General features: G+C 45.4%; 1 protein-coding gene across 1 annotated transcript in view; it reads right to left on the reverse strand.

The window, feature by feature from the left end:
• Positions 1–1,500: 1,500 nt before the first annotated feature.
• The window catches only part of LANCL1 (LanC like glutathione S-transferase 1), a 50,658-nt gene continuing 36,959 nt past the window's right edge, over positions 1,501–15,199 (reverse strand). Inside the window, exons 10-12 of the transcript XR_014491474.1 lie at positions 10,319–10,501; positions 5,002–5,116; positions 1,501–1,639 (exon numbers count right to left, since the gene is read on the reverse strand). The gene's annotated coding sequence lies outside the window, so the exon portion shown is untranslated. The remainder of the gene's footprint in view (positions 1,640–5,001; positions 5,117–10,318; positions 10,502–15,199) is intronic.

Consider the following 15,199-nt stretch of genomic DNA (forward strand, 5'->3'; position numbering starts at 1 on the left):
AAATAACCAATTTTTTATATTGGTCCAGTAACGTCTAACCTTTGGACAAGTCCACCATTGATGGTAGAAAGTGCCCCTGGCAGAATCACATTTCCAACATTTGTCATTTGTATTGGGAAACATTTTTGAAATTCGTGCAGGAGCTAAGTACCATCTATACAACATTTTGTACATATTTTCTTTAAATGCCGTTAACGTTAATTTTATATTTTTCTTCCAAATTTGTTCCCACTCCTCTAATTCTATAGTGTGACCAATATTTCTCCCCCAGGCAATCATTACATCATTTATTGTTCCCCCTTCCATCCCATGAAACAAAAGGAGATTATAGGTCTTAGATAAAAATTTAGCATCACTTCCCCATAAAATCTTGTCTAATTCTTGTGGGATTATATTGATTCCAAATTCCTGCTTATCCCTATTAAACCTTGAGCTCATTTGAGAATACGACCACCAATCCAACTCTATACCCCCAGAATGTAACTCCTCCCTGGATTTAAGATTGCCTCTCAGATCTATGAGATCCTTATACATATAATTTCTGTCTGGATTGTGTAACGTCGAATAAGCTACAGCTTCCAAAGGAGTAAACCAGCCAGGTATCTTTGTATAGATCCACCCTCTCACCATACGCCAAGAGTTTATCAATACATCCCTAATATAATGATTAGAGAAAACTTTATATTGACTATCCTTCCTTGGCCAGAGATAGCCATCCCTGCGTTAAATTATATCCTTCAATAGTTAACACCCTCCTTCTAGATAACACAACCCAGTCCCTAATCCAAGCCAAGACAGAGGCATGGTAATACAGCTCCCAATGGGGGAGCCCCAGTCCTCCCCTTGTTTTGTGCTCTTGCAGCGTTCTCCTTTTAATACGTGGCTTTCGATTATTCCATATGAATTTACCAACTATCTGTTCTAGTTTTTTAAAAAATTTCTTACCTAGTTTTGCAGGAGCAGTTTGGAATAGGTATAACCACTTTGGCAAAATATGAGTCTTAAATCACTGCGATTCGTCCTAGGATTGAGAGTTGAATGTTTTTCCAGCTGGCTAATTTCTTCTCCATCTCGGTCATCAATTTTTGATAATTTAACTCCTTTATAGATGGACACCTTGAAGATAACCAAATACCTAAATATTTAACTTTTTTAACTATTTGGATCCCCATCACCTCTTGTAATTGTGTATTATTATTTGAGGTATAGAATCTGGAGATATATACAATTATAGATTTCTAATATTTGGTAATTAAAGGTTACTTAGCCTGGGATGTATGAGAAAAAGAAAATTATGGGTAGTATTACACTCCCCGGTCTTGTTTAATGTTGTTGTTTTTGTTTTTTGGTGTATAGGGTGTTTTGGTGTTTTTCTATTTGACGCACTTTTCAGTACTTTGTAATAATGTTCTTGTTGTTTTTATTTAAAACTTGTTTAATAAAGTATATATTTTTTAAAAAAGACATGTATATTTCTAGTAGGGACACTCAAGGCGAAAAGGCCATGATGGATAACCAAGACTCACACCAATTGCATCTGCCGACCCACACTGGAATCAGCGTGGCAGATTATGCTCTATTCCCAAAGATGGATGATGTGGCCAAGTAGGTTTTCTCATCAATCAAAAGCTGAAAGAATCTGTAGTAAAATTTGAAAGTATATCAGACGGAGTAGCCCAATGCATCAGTCAATTGAACAAACAATACAAACTTCAAATCATTCAAGCTTATGCTCCAACAATAAGCTATAGTGATGATGAGGTGGAAGAGTGATATGATGTGGTCTGTCTTCAAGACAAAGAAAAATGCCAAAACAAAATACTAATGGGTGACTTTAATGCAAGAATAGGAAGAACAATAAGAGGAGAAAAAGTGACTGGCCTATATGGAAGAAACACATTAGTTTAATATGAAGCTTGTGAAAAAGACAATTGAAGAGAACAAAGGGATTAATAGAGCAAAATGCAAGCAATATCATCAAGAGAGTAAAAGAATGGAAATGGAAATGGAAATGGTCACACAGCAAGAAGAACTGATGGCAGGTGGACCAAGGCAGTCATAGAATGCATACCATTTGATAAAAATGTCCATGAAAAACCTAAAACAAGATTGATCAATGACAACAGCAACTATTGGGGGCCCAATTGGCAAAAGAAAGCTCAAGACCATATTGGCTGGAAACATGAGGAAGAGGCCTTCATCCTGCAGTGGATAGACAATCGCTAAAACAACGACAAATCTGAAAAAAGACATTGGCCAACCATTGACATCTGTTATGTAACCTGATTGGGCAGAGAAGGGGTTACCTTTATGCCTCTATGTTATTGACCGTCTTAAATCAAGCCAAGCTCAAAAACACTGGAGAATTCCTGGAAGTAGACTACACTCTTCACTCTTACCAATTGGCCACCAATAGACATGTAGACATAAACAACATCTTCCTACTGGGCAAAAGAGACAATCAAAAAGCCAAAAAGGGAACAAAAAGACCAAAACACTTCAGCAATCAACACTGAGCATAACACCAAGATTAACATCAGACCAACAATCCAGAAGTAAACAACATCCCAGTCAAGGAACTGCCAAACAACCTAACATTAAACCAGGGCTTTTCAACCAGTGGTATAGGCACCACCTGTGGTACATTGGCACCTGGCAGGTGGTACGTGACCATCCTAGAAAAGTGGTAGTGGGGGAGAGGAATGAGCTGAACCGGTGGTAGCACTGCACAAGCAAGAGCGAGAGATGGCTGGAGCTGCAGGGCTGTCAGGGCTCAGCGGAAGAGCCAGGATCAGCACCAGGCTACAGCTGGTAGCCGGGCGCTGTTCCTGGTGCTTCTGCTGAGCCCAGAAGAAGCACTGATCAGCTGGAATGTTGCAGCAACTCCAGGGTCTTGTGATTTACATTCAGATGCTTGGTGTCCCAGGGTCATGTGAAGTGACCAAAATCTGCTGCAACCACCCAGTAGAGGGTGGGGGGGAATAAAAACCAAACACCCCACCCCCACCCCACCCAGGCTGCCAATCCTCAACAGAAATGCTCACAACAATGAAAACCTCGGACAGGAAAAAGAGCGCCACCGGGTGGACAGGCAAGTGTCCTGCTCGGCTGTGGCTTGGGGGGCACTTTTTTCAGCTCCATTGTAACTTTGAACATTTACTAAGCGAACTGTTGTAAGTCAAGGACTACCTGTTCTTCATCACTTTTTTCCTTTCCACCTTGCTAGGCAAATGGTGGTACTCGGATGTTACCATATCCTAAAAGTGGTACAATGGGTGAAAAAGTTGAAAGCCCTGCATTAAACAGTCCAACCAAAGAAAATTGCACAAACTGACTACAAACATGACAAAGGAGCAACACAGTACATTGCAAGATCTGCAAGAAATACCATTTCCCTGCAAGCAAAAACTGGTGGGACCGTAAAATAGACATAAAACGAAGAAGCTGAAGTGTTCTGGGACTTTAGAATTCCAACAGATAGGCACCTGCCAATAACAAGCCAATTATCAATAAGAACAACAGAAAAGTCTAGACATTTGATGGGGCAATACTTGGAGACAGTAGAAGAGAAGATAAAGACTGAAGAAGATAACAAAATACAAAGACCTGCAAATAGAAATAGAACAACTGGGGGGGGAAAGGCAAAGTAGTACTAGTAGTAAGGGACACCTTAGGAGCAATCCCAAAACAACTGGAGCACCATTTGGACACCATTGGCATTGCCAAAATCACGATTGGTCAATTGCAAAAGGCAGCTTTACTCACAACAGCTGGAAGAAAAGATGTTTCCCCTTACAAAGCAATAATAAATGTATCTGTTATTACACATCAAGCCCAACAAAAAGAGAATATTTGTAACAGATAATCTGGTCCTGCCCTCAGGTGCTTTGAAGAATATTTTGACCTCCTCTTCTCTGTGTCAGCCCCTCAAGTAGTGGGAGAGACAGCCTCACAACTACATGGATTTGTTACTTTTTAACATCTTCATAAATAATTTAGAAGTGGGAATAAAAGGGAACCCATCACATTTGGAGACAACACCAAGCTGGGGAGAACAGCCAACAGTTTAGAAGACAGACTTGAACACTGCGCCCTATCCAACAAAATGCAATTCAGTGGTCAGAAAGTAAAGTTTTACATCCAGAAAGAAAAACCAAATGAACAAAGAAGAGGTGGTAGTTGGCTCAACAGCAGTAACTGTGACAGGAATCTAGGTATCCTAATGGACAACCACTTAAGTCTGGTGGGAGCTGCAACTATCCCAAAAGCCTATGCAGTCGTAGCAGTATTCACAGAGAAATACAATTAAGATCATGTGAAGTGTTAGTACCACTTTATACTACACTTAGAGAGATCACATTGTTTGGATCTCCATGATGCAAAAAAGATTTGGAGAGTCTAGAACAGGGGTGTCAAACTCAATTTCATTGAGGGCCACATGGGTGGGTATGGCCAGGGAGGGTGTGGCCTACTGGGTGGGCATGGCCAGCTCTACATCATTGGCATCAAGGGTGCCTATGGGGGCCTGGGCAGGAGTGGGACAGATGTGGGGGTCTCTGGCAGAAGGAGGGTCTCTGGGCCAAGGCAGCGGGGGCCGTTCCCTCACTGTTTCCAGGATGGCTTCGGGGGCCACATGAAACCGCTTCGCAGGCCGGATCCGGCCCCCGGGCTTTGTGTTTGACATGTCTGGTCTAGAAAGAGTTCAGAGAAGAGCAACAAAGATGATTAGGAGTCTGAAAGGCTAAGTCGTATGATGATCGGTTCAGTGAATTAGATACATCTAGTCTAAAAAAAAAGATTAGGTGTGACATGATTGTTGTCTGCCAATATTCGAGGGGCTGCCATAGAGAAGAGAAGATTGACATATTCTCCAAATCACCTGAGGGCAGGGCAAGATGTAACCAATCAAAGATTAGCAAGGAGATATCCAACCTAGATGTCTACTGTCTTATTTTTCCCCTTTCTCTTCCTCTCCCCACCCTCACCTTTCCTTTCTCTTACCTTCTCTTCTAACAGAAAGATGTAATTCTTTGTGTTGTCATGAAAAAAGTAAACATCCTGGCTCATTCCTTTTTCCAACCTGTCCCCATCACCATTTTGGACAGTGTGTGAAAATCTGCAGCCAAAACATCAAAATTAGCAGGGTTGTCTGATTTACAGACTTCTTGAAATAAAAACCTATTTAAACATGGGGACAAAAAAAGACTACTTTGAAGGTCTTTTCACAAATGATGGGGATTCATGAAGAATCTATCCTTGTTCAGCTTTTGCAGAGAAACAACATCAGCAACTTTGCCAAAGGGGGAGTGGGAACATCATACACTTATAAAGTGATCGAAAATGCATATCGGAGCCTACATATTTACCGTAGTTTCCGGCGTATAAGACTATTTTTTAACCCATGAAAATCTTCTCAAAAGTCAGGGGTCGTCTTATACGCCGGGTGCTGAAAATTTAGGGACAGGGCTGGCTGGAAAACCTGGAGCGGATCTCCCATTTAGTCTGCGCAGGGAAAGCGGGACCAATTGGAGAAGAAGCTGCAGTCTGTGATTTTTTACAGGCTGGGGTCTGGGCATCTTTCCTTCTAAAGTTGAAGAGCAGCTGTAGTATATCCCAACTTGAAAGGCAAGTGGGAAAGGCAGCAGCCAGAGCAGCGGCTTAGCTTTAAGGACACATTTGACTCAGGAACTGGGCGGGCTGGCTGGAAAATCTGGAGCGGATCTCCCATTTGGTCTTTTTTTTTTAAAATCCCATTTATATCCTGCCCTTCTCAGAAGACTCAGGATGGCTTACAATTTAAAGCAGAAATCAATGTGCTTAGCAATAGCCTTCATTCTGTGTATATGCCTGTTTATTAGGGCTTTCACCCCCCCCAAGCAGCATTATTACAAAGTCAGCTTATTGACCCCAACAATCTGGGTCCTCATTTTACCTACCTTGGAAGGATGGAAAGCTGAGTCAACCTTGAGCCTGGTGGGATGCGAACCTGCACTAATTGCAGGCAGCTGGTGTTACTTAAGGCTCTGCGCAGGGAAAGCTTTAGAGTGAATTAGGAAAAGTGAAAAAGTGAATTAGGAAAATAGGGAACGGTTGCTGGAATTGGGTATGTGTAGTTTAATGAGGAGAAGGGTGAGGGGTGACATGATAGCAGTGTTCCAATATCTCAGGGGCTGCCACAAAGCAGAGGGAGCCAAGCTATTCTCCAAAGCACCTGAAAGCAAGACAAGAAGCAATGGATGGAAACTAGTAAAGGAGAGAAGCAACCTAGAACTAAGGAGAAACTTTCTGACAGTTAGAACAATTAACCAGTGGAACAACCTGCCTCCAGAAGTGGTGAATCCTCCAACACTGGAAGTTTTTAAGAAGAGACTGGACAGCCATTTGTCTGAAATGGTATAGGGTTTCCTGCCTTAGCAGGAGGTTGGACTAGATGACCTCCAAGGTCCCCTCCAACTTCTTCTTCTTCTTCTTCTTCTTCTTCTTCTTCTTCTTCTTCTTCTTCTTCTTCTTCTTCTTCTTCTTCTTCTTCTTCTTCTTCTTCTTCTTCTTCTTCTTCTTCATTATCATCATCATCATCATCATCATCATTATTGTTGTTGTTGTTGTTGTTGTTGTTGTTGTTTAATCCACTTGCACTCTTTTATGTTTACATGTTTGATGACAGCCTTATGTTTATAAGTGACAGTTTTCCTACTAAGCACCTGCATGTCATAAGCATTTGAATTCAAATTACCATATTAAAATCAAATCTGATGTTTTTTAATTTTTATTTGGTGTGCGTTGGAAGAGGGGTAGTCTTATACGGCGAGTATAGCCCAAACCCTATAATTTAACAAGAAATGTAGGGGGTCGTCTTATACGCCCAGTCGTCTTATACGCCGGAAAATATGGTAAATGTATTTATTTTATTTATTTATTTATTTATTGATGGGATTTATATCCCGCCCTATCTCCCGAAGGACTCAGGGCGGCTAACAACAAAACATATAATAAGTACAGAAATCAAGATAAAAATAAAATTGAAATCATCTGTGCAATAAATTAAAATTAAAGAATTAAAAAAATAAATTAAAAATTCTAAATATAAATTAATTAAAATGCCTGTCAGTCCAGGTCAGCCTGGTGGAACAGGAGTGTTTTGAGGCCGCGGCGAAAGGATTGGAGGTTTTGGGCCATCCGAAGCTCAGGGGGGAGCTGATTCCATAGGGCTGGCGCTCCCACAGAGAAGGCCCTCCCCCTGGGGGTCGCCAGCTGACATTGCCTAGCTGACGGTACCCTGAGGAGGCCTTCTCTGTGTGAGCGTACTGGACGATGGGAATTTGTTCCCGGCAGCAGATGGTCCTGCAAGTATCCCGGACCTAAGCCATGTAGGGCTTTAAAGGTAAGTACCAGCACCTTAAATCTCACCCGGAGGGCAACTGGTAGCCAATGCAGCTCACGCAGGAGGGGTGTAATATGGGAGTATCGGGGTGCTCCCATCACAACCCGTGCAGATGCATTCTGCACCAGCTGAAACCTCCGGGTGGTCTTCAAGGGCAGCCCCATGTAGAGAGCATTACAGTAATCAATACGGGAGGTAACGAGTGCGTGGGTGACTGTACGTAGGGCATCTCGGTCCAAAAAGGGGCGCAGTTGGTATATAAGACGAATCTGTGCAAATGCCCCCCTAGCCAAGACTCCACTATGATCTTCAAAACTGAGTCGTGAATCTAGGAGGACGCCCAGATTGCGTGCTCTATCAATGGGAGGTAACATCTCTCCTCCTATAGTCAGAGATGGAACCTCTTGGACTAAACGAGATGACGGTATGTACAGCCACTCAGTCTTGGCCGGGTTGAGTCGAAGCCTGTTTTCTCCCATCCAAATCTGTACCGCTTCCAGGCAACAGGACATCACATCGAGGGCATCACTGGGTTGGTTCGGGGTGGAGATGAATAGCTGGGTATCATCAGCATATTGATGATATTTCACCCCGAAGCTACGGATGATCTCTCCCAGCGGCTTCATATAGATGTTGAACAGGAGGGGCGAGAGCACCGAACCCTGAGGCACTCCACAACTAAGAGGCCTAGGGCTTGACCTCTGCCCTCCTGCCAACACCATCTGCGAACGGTCCGAGAGGTAGGAGGAGAACCACCGCAGAACGGTGCCTCCCACTCCCAGCCCCTCAAGACGACGCAGTAAGATACCATGGTCGATGGTATCAAAAGCCGCTGATAGATCTAATAGGACCAGGACAGAGGAATAACCTCTATCTCAGGCCCACCAGAGATCATTCACCAGTGCGACCAATGCCGTCTCCGTGCTGTGCCCGGGCCTGAAACCTGATTGGTACGGATCTAGATATTCAGCTTCCTCCAGGTTCAAAGGGAGCTGTTGTGCCACCACGCTCTCAACGACCTTCGCAAGGAAGCGAAGGTTGGAGACAGGACGGAAGTTGTTTAAAACAGCTGGGTCCAATGCCGGTTTCTTGAGGAGGGGCCTTACCACCGCCTCTTTCAAGGCGGCAGGGAAGTACCCCTCACTCAGTGAGGCATTGATAACTGCTAGGAGCCAGCCTCGTGTAACCTCCCGAGATGCATAGACTAGCCAGGAGAGACACGGGTCCAACAAACATGTGGCGGCACTTAGTTTCCCCATGATCTTGTCCACTTCATCCGGAGTCACAGGATCGAACTCTTCCCAAATGTACTCGGCCAACTTCATCGTTTTCCTCTCGTTAGATACTGCCCAGTCAGAGTCCAGACCAGCCCGAATCTGAGCAATTTTGTCCACCACATATTTACTAAATTCCTCAGCCCGTCCATGTAGGGGGTCCTCTCCCGTCTCTTGACTTAAAAGGGAGCGGACCACTCTAAATAGGGCGGCCGGGCGGTTATCTGCGGACGCAATGAGGGTGGTGAAGTAGGCGTGCTTTGCCACCCTCATTGCCACAAGATAAGATCTAGAAAAGGATCTTAATTGTGTTCGGTCAGACTCAGACCGACTGGTTCTCCAAATGCTCTCTAAGCCCCTTCTCTGGCGTTTCATCTCCCGCAGGTCCTTGGAGAACCAAGGAGCAAGTTGGGACTTGCGCCGGGTCAGAGGCCGCAAAGGGACAACGCGGTCGAGAGCCTCCGAAGCAGCCTGTTGCCAGGCATTAACTAAGGACTCGACCGGGTTGTGGGAGAGGGAGGTGGGAATCGGTCCAAGCGCCATCTGGAATTTATCTGGGTCCATCAGGCGCCTGGGGCGGAACCACCTGGTCGGTTCCGCCTCCTGACAGCAAGGGGTGACGTGACGGAGGCCCAACCGCAGGAGGTAATGGTCTGTCCATGAAAGGGGTTGTGATGTTGGAGTGACCCCACCCAGTCCATCTAGCCATTGCGCAGAGACAAAAATAAGATCAGGCATGTTTCCTCCCTCGTGAGTTGGGTCCTGAATAATTTGAGTCAGGTCCATGGCCGTCATGGAGGCCATGAACTCTCGGGCCACTTCTGATGCACTGCCCAGGGAAGGTAGATTAAAGTCTCCCAGTACCATAAGTTTTGGAAATTCGATCGCCAATTCTGAGATGGCGTCAGGTAGCTTGGGTAGAACCGTTGCTGTGCAGCTTGGAGAGGGGTATACCAGAGGTAGGCCCAACTGACCACCAGGACCCCATCTTAAGAGGAGGGATTCACATCCGTCTATCTGAGGGGCAGTGGCCTCCCGCGGATGGAGGGTTTCTCTGATAACGACCGCCACGCCACCTCCCCTACCCTGAGCTCGAGGTTGATGTAGCACACGGAAACCTTATTTGGGAAAGTTTTTAGCTTCAGGACATAGTAAAAGAATATTGTTTTGAGGCTTGCTCTGAACAGTGAGTGCACAGCAGAATATTTTAAGAAATACATATTTTGCACACAGTACTGTTTTAATCCCTAATGCCACACATATTTTATATTGTAAATTGTTATTTCTGGGATGATCTGAATTAGAATATGATCTGTGCATGACCATATTTGATGGATCAATCTGGGACTGAGTGCTTGGTGACACTTGATCCAGCCACTGGGAGTCTTTTTAAATCTCTTGACAGTCTCTGGTAGAATAGCAGTTACAAGGAGGTCTGTGGTAAACCAGTGGTTTTAATCCTAGGGAAAATGGCTGATTGTATTCAGAACTTCAGAAATGCTGTTTAGAATATATGCCTGAAAGAAATTCCAAGAAATCCCAAGTGGATCTACATGCAGGCTTCTATGAAAAGCTTATGGCTCACACTGTAAATAAGCGCTTCCTCCTCCTTACATATAAGCTACTTTATACTTTACTTTATACAACTCACCAGACCACTTACAAGCGCATTTCAGCTGAGAAAGGAAGCTCTGTATTGCTTTCCATGGCTTTTTAACTTGCATATCAATTCCTTAATCTGTTCAGATGCAGGAGTACAGCTCTGTCTCCTAAATTTGAAGATGTGTGCTTCAAATCTTTCTTTCTTTCAAATTCTTTCTCAGGACGGCTCACAACAATAAAACAACTATAAAAAACAATGATACAAATATTAAAAAAGAATTAAATTACAAAGCCCCATAATTAATTACTAAAACAAATAAAAATTAAAACAATATTAAAAAACCCCGTCTTCAGTCCAGGTCGGCCTGTTGGAAAAGGTATGTCTTTAGGTCGTGACGAAAGGACCGGAAGAATTGAAGAGATAAAAAGGGGGGAAAACAAAATACACCTTTGAAAATCTGAAAAGGAGGGGATGGGGAAGGGGTTCTCTGAAGGATTCCGAGGACGGGGGGTGGGTGGAGAGGAGTGCAGACGGAGAAGAACGGGGAGACACCAAGAAGGGGAGATGAGGGGAGAGAGAGAGAGGGAGAGAGCAAGGGGGGGAAAACACCCAAATATCCCCACGGGGGTTACGGAACCTCTTTACAGATCGAGGAGGGGGTGGAGGGCGGGGGGCAGGGGAAAAAGGGGAAGAAATATATACCGTATATACTTGAGTATAAGCCGACTCGAGTATAAGCCGAGACCCCCAATTTCACCCCCAAAACTGGAAAAAGTTGGTGACTTGAGTATAAGCCGATCCGCCGTTCTGCAAGCCTCCGCCGCCGGCTGCTTCGTTCCGCAGCGGAAAGAAGCAGGCAGGCTGCTTCGTTCCGCAGTGGAAAGAAGCAGCCTGCTTCGTTCAGGCTGCTTCGTTCCGCAGCGGAAAGAAGGCTGCTTCTTTCCGCAGTGGAAAGAAGCAGCCTGCTTCGTTCAGGCTGCTTCGTTCCGCAGCGGAAAGAAGCAGGCAGGCTGCTTCGTTCCGCAGCGGAAAGAAGCAGGCAGGCTGCTTCGTTCCGCAGCGGAAAGAAGCAGGCAGGCTGCTTCGTTCCGCAGCGGAAAGAAGGTTTGGGGAGGTGCCCAAACCTCCCCAAACGTCAGCAGGTCTCCGGATCTCCTCCCCAAACCTCCCCAAACGTCGGCAGGTCTCCGGATCTCCGTGCCTTGCCTGCCTGCTTCTTTCCGCTGCGGAAAGAAGCAGGCAGGCAGGTCACGGAGATCCGGAGACCTGCCGACGTTTGGGGAGGTTTGGGCACCTCCCCAAACCTCCCCAAACGTCGGCAGGTCTCCGGATCTCCTCCCCAAACCTCCCCAAACGTCGGCAGGTCTCGGGATCTCCGTGCCTTGCCTGCCTGCTTCTTTCCGCTGCGGAAAGAAGCAGGCAGGCAAGGCACGGAGATCCGGAGACCTGCCGACGTTTGGGGAGGTTTGGGGAGGTGCCCAAACCTCCCCAAACGTCAGCAGGTCTCCGGATCTCCGTGACCTGCCTGCCTGCTTCTTTCCGCAGCGGAAAGAAGCAGGCAGGCAAGGCACAGAGATCCCGAGACCTGCCGACGTTTGGGGAGGTTTGGGGAGGTGCGCGCGCACCTCCCCAAACCTCCCCAAACTTCGGCAGGTCTCCGGATGGCGGCTGCTTGGGAGAGGTGCGCGCAATCCCGGAAGCACCAAAGCCTCGGCCGCGCACAAGTCCTCGGTAAGTTTTTTTTGTTGACTGGAGTATAAGCCGAAGTGGAATTTTTCAGCCCAAAAAGTGGGCTGAAAAATTCGGCTTATACTCAAGTATATACGGTACCACCCGGGCCTCCCACCCACACGCCAGCCTATGCGCCTCTCCGGTCTATGTACAACTTACATGCGCGCACACACGCACACACAGAGATCCCATGTCAGCTGCCAGGACCACCCAAAGCCATCCAGCCGAGCCTCGCAGCCTGATCCAAGAGCAGAGGGTGAGAAGGAGGAGGAGAAAGAGGGAGGGAAGGAGCCAAGGGTCTTCCTGCCCCCCTCCCGAAGCCCACCAAGCAAGAGAAGCTGCAATTCCATCTCTTGGGGGGGCGGGGGGAGAGGAGGAGCTCCCCCTGCAGCGTCTGAAACATTTATGAGAGGGTTGCACAATCTGTGTGAAATATAAAGTCCCTTATAAAATACTCGGTTTGCAGCTCTCTAGAAATCCCTTTACCAACTCAGACCACAATCCCAAACAAGGATAGGCTCTCTGCAATAACAGTGGTAACTTGCTCTTAAGGTCTGCTCTAGAAGTTTCACAAGGTAGGAATTTTATAGCTATGGAAACACTTGAAAACTGGACCTAATAAAAATATCCATCACATAACATTTTTTTTTATTCTTGATTGGTTGTTTATTGTTTCTACCTGGAGATGATAACTTTATTGTCACTTTGATAATGATAACTTTATTGTCACTTTGAATGTACACCAATCGGCATACATCAAAATGAAATTTCGTTGCATACATGCTTCACAAATGAAGTTTAAATAAAACCCTTAAAATTTGGATGTCTTTTTTGCTTCCAAGTGCAGAACATTTTTATGAAGCTAGAAACTAATGTGCAAACTAGAGATTAATCATGTATTAGTTTTTGTGAAAGAGTCAAGTAATGATTCGGTTACATGTTTATGGAGGAACAGTTTCAAGCCTCGCAGAGGGAAGGGGAGGAAAACCGCCCCTTTTTTATGAGGAGAAGGGGAAAAACGCCCCTTCCTCCTCCCTGCTGGGGGAGGGAAACCCACCGCAAAGGAAGAGGTGGCGAAGGCAGCAGATCTGCAAGCCTCTGCCACCCCACCCTACTCACCTTTTTAGTTCTCCCGTCTCTTCCCCCATTCTGCCAAGTGCAGTTAGAAGAACAAAGAGGTTTGTGGGCGGTCCCACAAACCAACCAATCAATTTAAACTTTTCAAGTTTTTTTTTTCTGAGAAGTTTAAATTGATTAATTTTTTTAGTGCAACTTTTTTTCTTCAAAAGTAAACGGCAGAGGGAGGAGGCCTGGGAGCCGCATGGGACTCAAAGAGATGGCAAGCCTTGTTGAGGAAAAAAACAAAGTAAAGGAGCAACTTCAGAAGCCACTTCAGGAAACTAGAGAAAGTATGTATTTTTTTAACCCATTTTAATTATTTTCATTTTAAAAATGAAAGTGATTGATTGAAGTTTAACTTCACAAGTACTAATTATGTTGTTATTTTGGGGGGGCAGGGCTTGACATGATATCCATACAAGAGAGGATGTGGCAAAGGTATCTGGAGCAAATGGAGGGGGAATTCGAAGAAATATGCTCCAAGGTAGATCTATCCAGAACATTTAACCAACCAAGATGAAATGCTAAATTTATTGGACAGATGTGAAATAATCACACTGAGAGGCTGTTGTTTGCTAGCAATCAGGCAAAGAAAATTACAACCAAAATTCTCTCTAATTTTTTCCAGCTGTTCTTTTGCTGTGATTTCAAATTCTGAAAAAAATCTATATCAGGTGTTGAGCCCCGTGGGCCCGACACACAAAGGAGGGGGGGGAGCAGCGTGGGACCGCTGACTCCCTACTGAACTCCCTGCTGGCCAGGCACCAGGCACAAAGAAAACAGAGATTAATGTATTAGTTTTTGTGAAAGAGTCAAGTAATGATTCGGTTACATGTTTATGGAGGAACAGTTTCAAGCCTCGCAGAGGGAAGGGGAGGAAAACCGCCCCTTCTTTCTGAGGAGAAGGGGAAAAACGCCTCTTCCTCCTCCCTGCCGGGGCTGCTAGCCAGGGCAAGGAGAAGGGGGGGAAACCCACCGCAAAGGAAGAGGTGGCGAAGGCAGCATATCTGCAAGCCTCCATCACCCCACCCTACTCACCTTTTTAGTTCTCCCGTCTCTTCCTCCACTCTGCCAAGTGCAGTTAGAAAAACAAAGAGGTTTGTGGGTGGTCCCACAAACCAACCAATCAATTTAAACTTTTCAAGTTTTTGTGTGAGTTTAAATTGATTAATTTTTTTTAGTGCCACTTTTTTCCCCCAAAAGTAAACATGGCAGAGGGAGGAGGCCTGGGAGCCACATGGGACTGCTCAAAGAGCTGCATGCGGCTCTGGAGCCGCAGGTTGCCGACCTGTTACCTTGAGTGGGCGGGGGGAGGACGAGCTTTGCTGCTGCGGTTTGCATGGCCATGCCCGGGCTATGTCCTGCCATTAACTCCCAACCTCCACCTTTCCCACTGGGAAAAAGAAGCGGTGGAGCGCTCTGTCCTGGGGGGAAGCAGCAGTGGCAGTGGAAAGCTCCATCGGGTGGGGGGGAGTAGTGGAGGCTGGGTGCTCTGTGTGTGGGGGGAGAATCTTTGCAGGAAACTGGTTCTTACATTATTTGATTCACAATACTGGTTATAATTGCCACAGTGCGACACCCACCAGCATGAGGTTTATTTTGCTGTTTGCCCCTCAATAGGCCAACCATGGACAAATCATCCAAGAGAAGTAAAATTTCGGAAGAACACAGAATGTTTAATGATGAATGGGCACATTCATTTGCTTTCACCACTGACAAGACTGATTTACCAGTATGTCTAATATGTGGTGAGAAATTTGCAAACAAGAAGTAGTCTAATGTTGCAAGACATTTCCAAAATAAACACACAGCCTTTGCTGAAAAATACCCAGAAGGAGAAGAGAGAAAAAAAGCCGTTTCGGAATTGATGCGGAAGGTTGATCAGAGCAAGAATCAATTTAAGAAGTGGGTGACGTCTGCAAGTTCAACTACATATGCTAGTTTTGTGGCTGCTCAGGAAATAGCCGTTCACAGATGGAGAATATATGAAGGAATCATTCATTAAGATTTCAGAACATCTATTCTCAGACTTCAAAAACAAGAGTGAAATTGTGCAGAAAATCAGAGATATGCCCCTCTCTGCGAAGACTG

The sequence above is a fragment of the Vipera ursinii genome (genome assembly GCF_947247035.1).
Source record: "Vipera ursinii genome assembly, chromosome: 1".
Classification (NCBI taxonomy): Eukaryota; Metazoa; Chordata; class Lepidosauria; order Squamata; family Viperidae; genus Vipera; species Vipera ursinii.